Below are 16,000 nucleotides of genomic sequence, written 5' to 3' on the forward strand. Positions count from 1 at the left end.
CAGGGCTGTTTTGGCAGCAAAAGGGGGACCAACACAATATTAGGAAGGTGGTCATAATGTTATGCCTCATCGGTGTATATAAATCATAAAAATTGAAGCAGAACCCTGGCTGGCGACCACCAAAAGCCCACAGGATTCTGTATATAGCATCCAGCTTTCCAAATCAGATAAGACAAAGCAGACTTGCTTTCAAATCCACTTTCTCATTTCAGTTGATCAATCTCAATTGCTCAGTCAACATTGTCCCCCCTTTCTGTTTAGGCATTTAGCTGCTGGGCAAACACAGAAGACACTCAGGACCTTTTAGTCACATGGCAAACCTGGACAACTCTGCAAGGTGGGGGCTGTCATCTTCTGGCTTTAAGGTGTTGTTTTGTGTGAAAGCAGCTATGGGTTTGGGTTTTTTTCTTTCAGTTTACTCTTGGCAGGCCTGGAATGACTCCCTTCAAGCCTAGACGCCTCTGTGTCTCTAACAGCAGGGTAAGCCCCATCTGATAGAAGAAAATCCTACCTGAAGCTGAAGGTTAATTGGCTGCTTGTAGCAAACTGCAGAAAACAGAGGGAATCAGCAGTAGGAAAAAAGTCTAATTTACTGTGATTAGTTTCTTCCTCTTTATTTGCCTTACCAACTGTTAGATATTTGTTAGTCTTATAGCATTAATATACCTCTAATACACATAAATTACACTTCCCATTATTATTACAATGGTGTTTCAATAATAATAAGACAAATGTTTTCATTAACTGAAACATACATACACTATGGTTAAAGTTAGGGCTGTGCGATATGACTAAAAAAACTCATATCTCGATATACTTTTGAGAAGTGGTGATATACGATACGATATAATGTAAACTTAAAGTACAATGGCAGGCCACTGCCCATATTTTAGTTACAGTGTCAATCTTAAAAACACAAAATACTGAAGTTCTGATTATTTCTGACTATTTTGTATTATTACAGCCTGTATTTATATTAATATTGACAATATTTGTATCAATCAAACCAGCAGAATCTCAGTCACATTTCTGCTGTCTGCTTTACTTCCAATAAATGAGCATAAAAACCGCTTTGCTATCATTGCAAAATGAAAGCGCACGGTAAACAGCAGAACCACGACCCAGATCAACCACACAGCAGCATAAAATCATAACCGCTGCTTTCCTGAGCTTCTCTTCTTTAAATTGAGACCAAATCTATATCTGTGTGTTGTTTCATTAGGGGTGTAATCCACTTTTTTCTTCTTGGAGGCCATCTTGTATGTTTCCAGAATATTTCCAGAGTATAAAAATCCATATTTAACTGTGTTTATCCACAGTTACTACTAATAACAACTAATAAAAACCATTTTAGATCATTTATCCTCTCGGCTTTCGCGGTAAAACACTGAAACTGGTAATTCGTTCACTAAGCTTTCACTTATACAACAACCAATGAAGAGAGAGATTGAAATTCCTGATTGGTTTATACAGCTGAATCTCTTCAACAAATGAACTGAAACAGAGTAAGCAAAAGGAATAAATCTTTACCATAGATAAGAGCACAGCTTCCTGATTCGATTCCAATGAATAATTTGTTTAAAAAGAGTCGTTTCTGACTCGTTGACTCAGTGATTCAGTTTTCCCGTGTGTGTGTGTACGCCGTGCACACGCCCAACCGCTCATACGTGAAGGAAATGGTAATCTGTGTATTTTACGCATACTTGATATATCGAATATGGTCATTTTCAACATCGTGTAAAAAGTAATATAGAATTTAGCGATATTTGTGATATACCGCCCAGCCCTAGTTACAGTGTTACAGCCACACCTGTATGCAAATCTGGTATCAAATCAAAGCTCAAAACAACATTATTCAATGAGTTTGGAGATGCGGAGGTATTCCATTGGCCTGCACAGACCCCTAACCTCACACCTCTGGAATGAACTGCAACATCGATTGGGAGCCAGGGCTTCTCATCCAACAACAGTTCCTAACCTTACAATTTGCACTGTTATTATTGAGCTCCAGACATTTTCCAGAAAATGGGATCTCCACCAAGTTTATGGTCAGGTGTCCACATACTTTTAGCCATATATTGTATATAAAGGTCAGCTTTTATGGTAGGCTCACAACAGCAAGAGTGAAAGCTTCTTTTCTATTTCTTGTGCATTTTCCCTTTTTCCCAATCTAGTCAAATCTGATTTCCCAACTGTAACTTCTTCTGCCAGTTCAGACGCCCACCCTGACCGAGAAGAGCTGCAGACAATTACTCTGACACGCATGCAGTCACAGACTGCGTTTTTTAACCTGACAGAGACAGGGTCATTGTGTACAAAGAATCACACACTAGGATCCATGAATCATCTATTGCTCATGCTAGACCAGTCAGCCACAATTGCAGCAGCAATGAGAAACAGCTTCGACCATTCCCTCCCCCAGATGCAGCTAACTGTGTCTGTGAGAGCGCCTCACCGGTGAGAGCTTCTTTTCTTAAATTACTATTTTTTAACTAAGTTAAACATTGTGTAAACAGTAAAACAAAATAGCAAAGGAATAGCAAAGGAGTCATTATCAATACCGATGTTCAAGTTGTTCAAGGTGAATTTCTGCATTAAATCCAATGGGATTTTAGGGTTAGCAAGTTAACTGAACTTATTTAACTGTACCATAAAAGTGGTTGACCAGGTCAATCAACATGGCACTTTATTCTCCAGAACAAATCTTACATAGAGCAATGAAGGCTGTGTTTGGCTTAAGCTCATCTGGTCAGTAGGGGTCCGATAGGGCTTCATGTTAATTAATAAATTGGGTACGGGGTTAATGAAGTATACAGACCAACAGATGGGCTAAGTAATCACTCCTACCTAGTTGGTCCACCTTGTAGATGTAAAGTCAGAGACGATCACTCATCCATTGCTGCTGTTTGAGTTGGTCATCCTCTAGACCTTCATCAGTGGTCACAGGACGCTGCCCACGGGGCACTGTTGGCTGGATATATTTTTGGTTGGTGGACTATTCTTAGTCCAGCAGTGACAGTGAGGTGTTAAAAAACTCCATCAGCATTGCTGTGTCTGATCCACTCATACCAGCACAACACACACTAACACACCACTACCATGTCATTGTCATTGTAGTGCTGAGAATGATCCACCACCCAAATAATACCTGCTCTGTGGTGGTCCTGGGAGAGTCCTGACCATTGAAGAATAGCATGAAAGCGGGCTAACAACAGTCAGTAATTGTAGAACTACACAGTGGAGCTGATGAAATGAACAGTGAGTGTAGAAACAAGGGGGTGGTTTTAATGTTATGGCTGATCGGTGTATACTCACAAAGTGCATTTGTATGGGTTGTACTAAATAAAAGTATGAACAAGATAACTATACCTAATAAAGTGCTTACTGAGTGTATTCACATACTTCAGGTAACGTTAGGTAACAAAAGCATTCTCTTATTTCAAAACATGGGTATTAAAATGTATTTAATCCTAATACCACAATGATTATACTCACTTTCTGTGGTATAGCCCTTTGTATGTCTGGGTAAATACAAATATCCTCAATAATAACACATTTTGTGATGCCCAAAAACACTTTGGCTCACCACTTTACACAGTAACTTCTTTTGTTTTTGGTGGAGCCAAAGAAGTCTCTGTGTTTGATATATATTTTTTTTCTCCTTCCTTTATTCTTAAATATCCCCTGTGTGTCGTGGGAATTTCAGAGCAAGCATTATCCTTTGGTACAGCACAACTGTCTTGAATAAGAAGGATTAGGACAGGGTTTTACTCCAAGTACCTGATTCACTTTAGTTGCAAAAACAACAATTACAATGCGTGTACAGTATGATTCGAAAAATGCACAAGCTGAACTAACAGCCACTCAAGAGTAATAATCATCATGTCATTATTTCACTGGCACTCAGATTCAAGCCTAGAACCTGAGACATGCTTTTTGGTTCTGCTCTTGCGAGATCAAGTGTGTGTTTGCGATAATATGTACATGGTTCCAAGTCACAGCATGTCATGAGTATGTCTTGTTTATTTCATCAGCTTCATCCCATCGTCTGAGTCACAGTTAAGATAAGATCCCCCGGATACCCGCTGAACCATCCGTGTGCTGGAGGGAGAAGAAGCGGGATGAACATGAGAGCGAGGAACAAGTCCGTATCTGTTAAAGTGGTAAGCTGACCTTGCTTCTCTTTGAAGCCCAGGCCAAGAATGCATAGTTTACATTGTGGGAAATTACCTGAGCCATGAAATGGACTCTCTTACAGGCTTTTACATTTGCATAGAGTTACACCTTGGAATACGGTAGGACCTTGAGTCCAACATTGTATAAAAATCCAATTATATTTTTAACAAGTTAAACAGCTTTTTGTCAGCACTTATATTATTTTTATTTATTTATTTATTTACATTTTCTATTTTTCCAACCTTTTTCCCCCAATTTTCTCCCTAATCAAGCTGTGTCCAATTACCCTGATTGCATCCTCCACTGATTCAACCCTCCACCGCTGACGCTTCTCAACTGTCACACGCCCCCTCCGGCACGTGCTCAGTACAGACTGCATTTAAAAAAAAAATGCATTTTCTCCCCCTTTTCTCCCTTTTAGCGCATCAAATTGCCCAATTGCATCATGCTTCCTCTCCGCCTATGCCGATCCCTGCTCTGACCGAGGAGATCGAAGCTAACCCACGCCCCCCCGACACGTGGGCAGCAAGCCGTATGCATCTTATCACCCACACATTGATGAGTGTTGTGCCACCTAGCGTTGTGTACGGAGAGACACACCCTAAGAGCACTCTTTCCTCATCTCTGTGTAGGCGCCTCTAATCAGCCAGCAGAGATCGTAATTGCACCAGACTGACAGAGAGAGACCCATATCCGGCCTAGTCCCGCCCATCTGAACAACAGGCCAATCGTTGTTCATGTGGCCACTCAGCCTTCAGCCGGCAAGGCAGAGCTGAGATTCGATACGATGTATTCGAGATCCAGCTCTGGTTGCAGCGTGTGTTTTTACCACTGCGCCACCTGAGCGGCCAGACTGCATTTTTTCCCTGCACGAGTCGAGTTCATATATACCGGTCAGCACTGTGTACGGAGAGCTACACCCTGATCGGCATTATTCCTCAGCTCTGTGCAGGCGCCATCAATCAGCCAGCAGGGGTCGTAATTGCACCAGTTATGAGGACCCATGATCCGGCTTGCCTAACCCTATGAACAACAGCCAATCGATGTTCATGCAGCCGCCCGGCCCGGCCGGATGGCAGAACTGAGTTTCGATAGGATGTATTCGAAAACCTAACTCTGGTGTGCTCGTGTATTTTACCGCTGCGCCACCTGAGCGGCCAGCACTTACATTATTTTATTATTTTTTTAACATGTGAATTTGCATCAACCAACAGAACAATTGCAATTGCAGACTTACGACCCTGAACTTTTACCCAACCAACAATAGATCTAATTGAACTAAGACTATTCAGACTGTTATCAGCAACATGTCTGAAACCCAGGGTCTGTCATGGTATGGGGTTGTTTCAGTGCCCTTGGTAAAGGTAATTCACACTTCTGTGATGGCAGCATTAATGCACAAATTTACATTGAAATTTTAGAGCATATGCTGCCCTTAAGTTGATCTTTTCCAGGGATGTCCATGCATTTTTTAAGTGAAAATGCTACAATGGCAACCCTGTATTATTCCTGCAAACAACTTTGTGTTTGCAGTAATAATAGGATAAAATAACACCTAAAGCCCTTTATGGCTTGGTATTCTCGATGCCAAAACATCTATTAAGTGTTGTGAGAAGGAATGTCAACATTGCAAAGTGGTTAATCCGTTACCGTCCCAACTTTGTTTGGAATGTGTTGCAGGCCAAATCTGCTTTTCTCTGTGAAACCATGATGTTGGGCTAGGTGTGGTCTGGTTTTTGCTGGCAAGGGATGCCTGCATTTTTTATCTATTTTCAGGGAACTTAGCCGGTGTAGCGGCAGTTCAAGGGTGTCAAATTTGGACCTGCCCTTGAATCTTATTTAATTTTTTTTATATATATATAATTTTTTATACTTTACTTTATTAAAATTTGACATGGCTGACATCAGACAATCCTAGTCCAGATAAAGTTTGGAGTTGTTTTGAGTACAGTATATAAACATGCTTTCCTAAAGCAGCCATTTTGCTCATTTCCATTTTAAATTAGAGGGCCTTGTAAACTTGCTTTTTTTGCAAACTTAATGCCAAAATACACCAACTCCCTTCTGTCCAAACAAATCTTGGTTTCTCCTGGGCTTTGACCTCATCTCACTAAAAAAAAAACTCAGTTGGTCACAACCACAATCCACTACCATTGGACTAACAAAACACCATTGCAGCAAGGTCACTGCAACACGTCACGGCACACAGTATGCACTAGGAATTAGCATGAGCTAATGCAATCACGGCACCATTCATTTCACTTGAGTGTTTTGCCTAAATGGCTCAGTCCCCTCCTGTTTTAGGATGACTGTGTGTCCAGCGGCAGTTGGACAATTGCTTTGTTTGTGTAAATTCAGTGAACCAAGGGATAACAGTAATTCCCTGCTGCTTATTTTGCTGTGACACATTTATTCTACAGACTATTTGGACTGGATTCTTGAATAATGACTGCTGTCGCCCAGCCTCCTACTCTTCTTTAAATAAGAACTTTTGCCACTAAAGACACTGCCAGTCTGTGGTAAAATAGGATTTAATTTGAGTCATAATCCCGCTGGCAAATTATTCTTTCTTTTTTATTTTATGTCATATTTTTGCATTTCTAAATCTGTCTCCTCTAGCTAAAACTTTAAAATGCTTGAATGAGTTGCTGTGACTAATCTGACAGGTGGGCTAACTGGTAATGGTATTTAATACGGGCTAAATATTACATTTCCTCTCTTGTTAAAGTCTGTTTACACAAATATGAACAAAGTACTCGCAAGAAATGTTCTTGCTTTCTTGTGAACCCTTAATTATAACCCAATTTCAGAAACTGTACCAAATAAATATTATTGGTAGCTACCAGACTTTTTTATCAAATGCATTTTCACCCCTTTTCTCCCGATTTTTAGCGCGTCCAATTTTACCCAATTGCGTCATGCTTCCTCTCTATTGGTGCTGACCCATGCCCCGACTGAGGAGAGCGCACTATCACATGCCCCCTTTGACACGATTAGCAGTAGCCGACTGCATCTTTTCACCTGCACGAGGCGAGTTCATATGCCGATCAGCCTTGTGCACGGAGCGCCACACCCTGATCAACATTATTTCTTTCTCTGGGCAGATGCCATCAATCAGCCAGCAGAGGTCTTTTCTTAAACTAAAACTAAATTAATGGACGAATTACGCCCCATTTCCCGTAGCGTTCCCTACGTAGTGGAGCCATGCTGTCTGACCATGCCTGTTGATAGTGTTTTTCTGTCCCGGCTTGTGTTAAGGTTCCCTATCGTCCCTTTTTCCAACAATTGAGTTGTTGTAGAGGGCCAGAGCAGCCTGTCATATTGTGACAACCAGTTCTCTTTTCTGCGCTATCCCTTTCTGATCCTCTTTCTCCATTGTGGGCTGCAGACATTTTTGTGTCTTTCATTTATTACTTGTTTCCATTATTTTGGCCACCATATTTATTTTTGTAAGTGGCTGTTTAGCCACAGTATTGTTCCGCCTTAGTTAAAACATTTTGCATCTGGGTTCTGTTCCATTCTTGCAGCCCCATTAAAACTAAATTAATAGACCCAAAGCCTCCTATATTTTTCAGCAGTGCTTTCATAAGAAAACATCTTATTGTTATAAGATAATAACTGCAAATAGACAATGCATGAAAGAAATAAGTCATCATACACCAGTTGTCACATTAAAATTATTCTTTTTGAACATAAGACAATTTTTTTAAATGTAAAAAATAACAGTTATGTCTAAAGTTTTGTTTGCTCTTATTTAGTACTATAAGTTATGTCTCTGTTCAATGTATGTTCCTTTTCTTTTACATGGATGGCTTCAGACATGTCCTTTCTGTCACGCTTAACTGGCTTGGCTCAAGGCTGAGATGTGGGTACTGGCTGACAGCATGTTTTCATTACGGTGGACACAGATGTGTCTGAACGCTAAAGATGCCACATCTCCCAGTGTCTTATTGCACGCTAGCTGGAGGAAGTAGCTTGCTCACACAAGTTCATGTTTACAGCTCTCGCACGTTCTTCTCTTTTAAGCTCTTTAATTGTTTATTATTCCTGATGCCTATTCGATGACAAATCTGGTTAGTGTTTTAAAGTGCTGGTAGATAAGTGTGGAGCAGGAGAAAAAAGAGGACAAGGAAGCAAAGACAGGAGGGAACTACGTGTGAGCCTGATGCTAGGATTAAACTTTGCATGCTGGGAATGGTATGTTCTTAAAAAGGAGAAGAAGAATGGAGATGGAGAAATGAAGCAGGGATGAAAGGGGGAGTTGCTTAATCCCCTAAAGCATCCATATATTGCTCCCAACTCCTCTCCCACTGCTTGTAAATGGCTTGGAATGTAACATGTTGTCTTTGGAGCCTGTGTGTGTGGACTTCTTTAATACAGAGAGATTTATGTGTGCAGACATTGCCTGAAGCGCCATCTTTCTGACTTTTAACTAGAGGCTTTGAAGCAAGAGCAGAGCCTTCTGGCATTAAAGTAATATAACAGAGATATACTTTCATTTCAGTGTAATTTATTCTTATTTATTATTATATAATAACTCATCTTCCCATGAGTTGTGCCGTATCTATGTCCATGCTCGAAAGATATATCAGAATATAATTAAAATGTGGCTTAAATGTGGATCAGAACGTTTCACCTATTCTGAAAAAATTGGGACACTTTCTAAAAATGCAATAAAAACACTCACTCACTCACTCAGCCATTTGGAGTCGCGCGGGTGCTGGAGCCTATCCCAGCTTTTCAATGGGCACAAGGCACACAGTAACAACCTGGATGGGGTGCCAGTCCATCGCAGGGCAGACACACATACACACACACACGCACATCCATTCACCTATAGGGGCATTCAGTGTCTCCAATTAACCTGACTGCATGTTTTTGGACTGTGGGAGGAAACCGGAGCTTCCGGAGGAAATCCACGCAGACACGGGGAGAAAATGCAAACTCCGCACAGAAAGGACCTGGACCGCCCTGCCTGGGGATCGAACCCAGGACCTTCTTGCTGTGAGGCGACGGTGCTACCCACCGAGTCACCGTGCCGCCCTCAATAAAAACAGAAATCTGTAATTTGTTAATTCACTTTATTTACCCTAAAACCTTTATTTAACAGATAAAAGGACACAGAAAAACAGAGGCATGTATACCACTGGGTCACATCACCTTTTTTATTTAAACTTTTTAATCATTTGGTTGATGATACTAATTGTTGCAGTTTTGCAAGTGGAAAATTTGCTGGATTCTTGCTGTATACAAGACTTTAGCTGCTCAATAGTCAGTGGTCGCTGCTGTCTGATTCTCCTCTTAATTTTTCACCATACATTTTAATAGAAGACAGATCTGGACTGCAGGCAGGCCATTCAAGCACACACACTCTATGTCTACAAAGCCACACCGCTGTAACTCAAGCAGAATGAGGCCTGACATTGTCCTGCTAAAATAGACATGGAGTTCACACTGGGAAAAGATTTCATCTTCATGGCAGCTTATGTCTCTCTATACTGTACCAATGTAAGCCATCAATGGCACCTTCACGTATATAAAGATCACCCATACTGTTGACACTGATGCACCCCCATGAGATCAAAGATGCAGATTTTTGCACTTTTCGTTGAAAACAGTCTGGATGGTCTTTTTTTATCTTGGCACTTTCAACAGTTTTCCCTAAAAATGAGCTAAAATGTAGACTCGTCTGATAAACAGAACATGTTTCCACTAACCTTCGGTCCACCCCAGATGAATTCAGGTCCAGAGAACTCACCTTTGTTTCTGTGCACAATTAATATATGGTTTCCTTTTTCAGGTTGCATTTCTTGATGTAGCACCAAACTGTGTTAAGTGACAATGATTTTCCAAAGTACTCCGGAGCCACTCATGTGGCTTTGTCCATTACTATAGTTTCTCTAACATTACCACCTAAGGGCATGATGGTCACACACATACAGCAGCGATTACCATCCTTGGCTTTTATGCCCCTGGCCTTTATTCACCCTGACTCCCTGAATCTTTTCATGATATTATCTGTAACTGTAAATGGGAAAAGACCTAAATTCTTTGCAGTCGTGTGCTGAGAAACATTCTCTGTTCAAATCTGGGGACACACAACCCATCCATGCTTGCAAAGACTAAGTCTTCTTTAGATGTTCCTTGATGACCTGACCTGTTACCAGTTCCGGAACCTTAAAGAACAAGTCTTATTTTGCCTCTGTCTACTCTTTTTTTGAGTGTGTTTTAGGCATCATATTCTATTGTTTATTAATATTTACAAAACACAATTAGGTCTCAACTTTTCTGAAAATGAGGTTTGTATCTGCTTTTAAAAGTATTACTTAACGATATTCCTCACAAGTTGAAACTGTAATTTTTAATTGATTATATGTGCTTAGCTTAGACTTAGAAATATGCCAAACTATTTTAAGTGCATTTTAAAGTCAAATGCTGAAGAAAAGAAGAAAAGAAAACCCCTGTGGAATAATTCAAGCTTACTTTAAAGAGAGATAATCAGAACGTACTCCAAACAGCATCATTTTAAAGATTTTAATTTCCATTAACTGGTCGAGAAGCAGTACAACTTCTCAAGACTTTTTGATGTTCTTTCAACTAAGCTCTAAGGTTTTGTGATGTTTATTCAGATGTGCCTTAGAATAAACTATAAATATTCTACCAAACTATTTTACACAAATCATCAGTATATCAAACAATATATTGCTTTCTTCAGATACTTTTTGCATGGTTGTCTGTAAAAACACTGTGAAACCATATCTTCCATCTTTAAAGTGTTGATACATTTCTAGCATAAGTTACCAACAAAACTGAGCTGACTAAGGCACAAAGCAGTCATGTCCTGTATGTTTTTGCTTTATGCTTCCTAGAAACAGAGCAAAACCTCCAAAACAAAATCAAGACATCCCTTTTTCTGCTTTCAGTTACCATATCTAATCTTTAAATCCCTTTTAGGGCTAGCTAGTCCCACAAGTGAAATTTAATATGAAGAGAAGAGGGGGCAGCTTGAAAAGCCATCAAGTTCACTGTTTATAAACGCCACATGAATTAATCTTCTCACAAATCCCCTTAGCCTAGTTATTTACCGGGCCACCACTGGACAGAAAAGTCAAACTGCACAGAATGCAAAGAGTACTGACAGAACAACTAATATTCAAGCAACAGTTCTTTTGACTACACAAACTGATCTAACACAATAACCCACAGTTTAAAACTTGTCAAAGGTCTTACTCCAAGCATGGATCAAGTCTAAGAATGTTTTGGGTCACCTTACACTTTAGCAGATATACACCGATCAGCCATAACATTAAAACTACCTTGTTTCTACACACATTGTCCATTTTATCAGCTCCACTTACCATATAGAAGCACTTTGTAGTTCTACAATTACTGACTGTAGTCCATCTGTTTCTCTGCATGCTTTGTTAGCCCCTTTTCATGCTGTTCTTCAATGGTCAGGACTCTCCCAGGACCACTACAGAGTAGGTATTATTTGGGTGGTGGATCATTCTCAGCACTGCAGTGACACTGACATGGTGGTGGTATGTTAGTGTGTGTTGTGCCGGTATGAGTGAATAAGACACTGATGGAGTTTTTAAAAACCTCACTGTCACTGCTGGACTGAGAATAGTCCACCAACCAAAAATATCCAGCCAACAGCACCCTGTGGGCAGCGTCCTGTGAACACTGATGAAGGTCTAGAAGATGACCAACTCAAACAGCAGCAATAGACGAGCGATCGTCTCTGACTTTACAACTACAAGGTGAATCAACTAGGTGGGAGTGTCTAATAGAGTGGACACGGTATTTAAAAACCCCAGCAGCGCTGCTGTGTCTGATCCACTCATACCAGCACAACACACACTAACACACCTCCACCATGTCATTGTCACTGCAGTGCTGAGCATGAACCACCACCTAAATAATATCTGCTCTGTGGTGGTCCTGTGGGGGTTCTGACCATTGAAGAACAGGGTGAAAGGGGGCTAACAAAGCATGCAGAGAAACAGATGGACTACAGTCAGTAATTGTAGAACTACAAAGTGCTTCTATATGGTAAGTGGAGCTGATAAAATGGACAGTGAGTGTAGAAACAAGGAGGTGGTTTTAATGTTGTGGCTGATCAATGAATAAAGCCTGAGCCTTTACATTAGAAATATATCTGTGTCTTGTCGAGGAAGGCAGTCAGTTCCAGATAGTGGCGAGCTGTATTCCTAACAGGAATATTGTCTTGAGTCGATAGACCTTCCTGTAATCTGCCAGCAAGTCTTCTTGGGTATCGGTTATTAAAAGAGACAGTATTGACAAACACAGACCACCAGATATGATTTGTTATTTTTGACTCTTCAAGCCAATATCAGGATTGAACAACTTAGGTTTTGTGTATCAGGGTTTACAAGGTAAGTATTATTATAGACACCAGGAAACTTCTTAAGAACCTTTTAGAGTTTTTGGGATTGTTTATTCTTGTATCAGTGACCTAAATAGCCTCTGTAATAGTTCTCTGTATTGCTACAGCACTATTAAAGCATAAACACACAGATTAAGCTAATAAGTCATCTACTATATTATTTTTTTAATTATGCTGCAATCAACTACCCTTTAATCACATTATGTAACTGTGCATTTGATTACCAAAAATAGTATGAAGTTGTCATGATAAAACATATTTTTTGCCTTGTGCTGTTGCTAATTAGTTTTTTTAATTGGCATTTGATGTAATTTTGAGTAAATTATGTTAGAAACAGTACGAGTATTGTAAAATTAATAATATGGTGCAACCCCAAATCAGAAAAATGATAGACAGTATGGACAATGCAATTTTGCAGAGTTTCTTACATTTACTTTGACTTTTATTTAACTGCAGACAGTATAAACCCAATACAGTAGTACCTTGACTTACAAATTTAATTGGTTCCGAAGGGCTGTTCTTAAGTCAAAATGTTTGTTAGTTAAACCTATTTTTCACATAAGAAATAATGTAAACAGAATTAATCTGTGCCAGACCTCCCAAACCACCCCCTTACCTAACCTTTCTAATGTCTTAAAAGGTCCTTTTTTGTTATAAATACAAGTATATTTTCCCTTAAATCTTAAATTATAGAATAGACATTACTGTAATAAATAATAATAAACAACAATACAGAGTAATACTGTACTGTACATAAAAAAACACACATCACATTTCAGTACAGTACGTGTGCTGTACCATCCACCATAATAAATTTCCTTCTTGTTTTATAAAATGTATCTACCAGAAACATCAATAACTCTCATATTTCGCTATTATTTCCTTCTTTATTTCAATAGTTTTGTATTTTATAGGTGTAATTGCATAAAAGAATAACTTTCTTCTTCTCTCTCACTAACTCCCCTCTGTCTGATACACAGTGACAGCTACTGGCAGGAGTAATTATACAACACAACAAATAGTAATGTAGATTTGTTCATTTTCTCACCACTAAGCTTTTAAGCACATTCTATGGGGCCATTTTAATATAGAATTTTACAAAATATAAAGAAAACACCGGAACAACACCGGAACAACACCGTCCGCTGTCCGAATGTTCGCTCACGGTATATATATATATATATTAAAAAAGTACAGTCAAAGTAAATGTAAGAAACGTAATAAAGCATAATAAATGCAATAATACATTTTAGGGCTGCACGATATTTCGTTTCAGCATCGTCATCGCGATGTGTGCATGCGCGATAGTCACATCGCAGGACGTGCGATGTTTCTTAATGCAAATTATATCAAATACGTCATGCTACAACTTTTTTGCTGCTTGACACAAAACGAAAATTCACACCGTTCTCATTTTCAATGACGGCTCACACGCCTTGTGTACTGAGCAGCAGCCAGTCAGAGGACTCATAGGATCTGGGTTCATTGTGATTTCGGACTCGTGATTCCTGATTCAGTACAAAGATTCGAATCATTAACTCGGTTGATTCAGGAACCGCCCAGCTCTAGTATTGAACAGTCTAATCTGCAGCATTTCTCTCCCATTGATAAAAATACGGAACGATTCCGTATTTTGCGGGACAGTTGGCAACCCTAGTCACAGCACTAACATGTCAATATAACATCTCGATTCGTGTACAGAAAACGGTTACATTTGCTGACAAGCCCAAACTTGCTAATAAAAACACTCGTTAAAAATCAATAATTGTTTATTTATGTTTGAAAATAACTTTGTCTGCTCCGTCAGCCATGTTTATTTTTCTGTGAGAGAAGAGATATTGAAGCTTTCTTAGTTTAATGCTCAGTTTCAACCAAGTACAAAGATGTAGCTTGTCATAATCTTTTGTATCCCTTGTAGGCACCACCCTTTTTCACAGATGAGCCCCTTATTCAGAGTAAGATACATGCATTATTAATATTATTAATAATGTGGTGAAAATTCCTGCATTTTTTTTATATCGCAATATATATCGCAGGGGAAAAAAAAATCGCAATGTCAGTTTTTTCCAATATCGTGCAGCCCTAATACATTTCCATACTGTCCCAACTCCGTCTCATCTAGACCGCATACATCACAAGCAATTAAAGATTAAGGGCCTTGTTCAAAGGGCAAGACATTGGCAGCTTGGCAATGGTAAGGCTTAAACCAGTGACCTTTCAATCATAAGGCCAGTACTTCAACCACTGACCTACCAAGAACACGGGTAACCTTCCAATCTCTAGTAACAACTTCACTTAAAGATAAATACCTGACTACAGTCATACATCTTTACATGTTTTTTAATCATATGTAAGCAACAATCTAGATTTAGATAGCTAAACCTGTAAAAAGTCACTCTTCTTTCACTGTCTGTGAGACCAAGAAACCATTGCAGTGGAAAGGCCTCATTCTGAGATAGAGAAAAAACAGAGCATAAATCCCTTTCTCAGGAAGATTAGTGGCTTGTTCTTTAGAGTGGCTACAAATGGAACAGCTTTTGAAAGCCACATATTCTCTGCCAGTGGCTTGACCCCTAGAACATTCTCTTATCCTTGCGGTTAGCTGCCGCATGGCTGAGCATGTTGCCTCTTTGACACTGCCACCCCTGCCTGACTGTCTGATAATCATCAAGGACATACTAGAAAAGGGAAAAGTTCATACTAGGAAAAGTTCCACGATAAATAAAATCTAGAATCTACAGAGTTTTATCTATACATGCCATTTAAACACTCTTTCTTATAAAACATTATAATACATATATACCTTACCATTCCTCCTTATTGTGAATTACACAAATGTGCAAGGTTGTCTAGAGGAAAGTATTAAAACATAGGTCAGAAGACTGACTGTCTGTCTATGTGTTTACCCTCTTATAAATTACAATTGATGTACTGGTGTCAGGAACTGCTCTACCTACCAGCCATCCAATATCCATCAATCTGTGGGTGTGTATGAAAACTTAGTGAGCTCTCTACATAGACAGCATTTCATGTCATCTTACGTACGCTCCTTAAAAGTGCGTTTGAATAACCTGACTTATAAGTCAATGACTTATTAGAATCCTCTCTACTTAGGCAGTTGCCTATGTAGGCAGTAAGACAGCAAGGTAGCTCACTAGGCCCTACATATACCATCCTGAATCACAGTTATGTACCACAAACCACCTTCCATCCCCACATTTATCTACCCATCTATTTATTCTGAGTCACAATGTAGTAAAAAACACCCACAAAACATTCATCAATCCATTCATCCATCTATCCATCCATCCATCCATCCATCCAACCAATTGTGCATCTACCTATCCTACCTTGAGTCCCAAAGAATCAACCACATTTATCCCTTAATTTATCGATCCTATCATATGTCACAGC

The sequence above is a fragment of the Trichomycterus rosablanca genome, chromosome 12 (genome assembly GCF_030014385.1).
Source record: "Trichomycterus rosablanca isolate fTriRos1 chromosome 12, fTriRos1.hap1, whole genome shotgun sequence".
Lineage (NCBI taxonomy): Eukaryota > Metazoa > Chordata > Actinopteri > Siluriformes > Trichomycteridae > Trichomycterus > Trichomycterus rosablanca.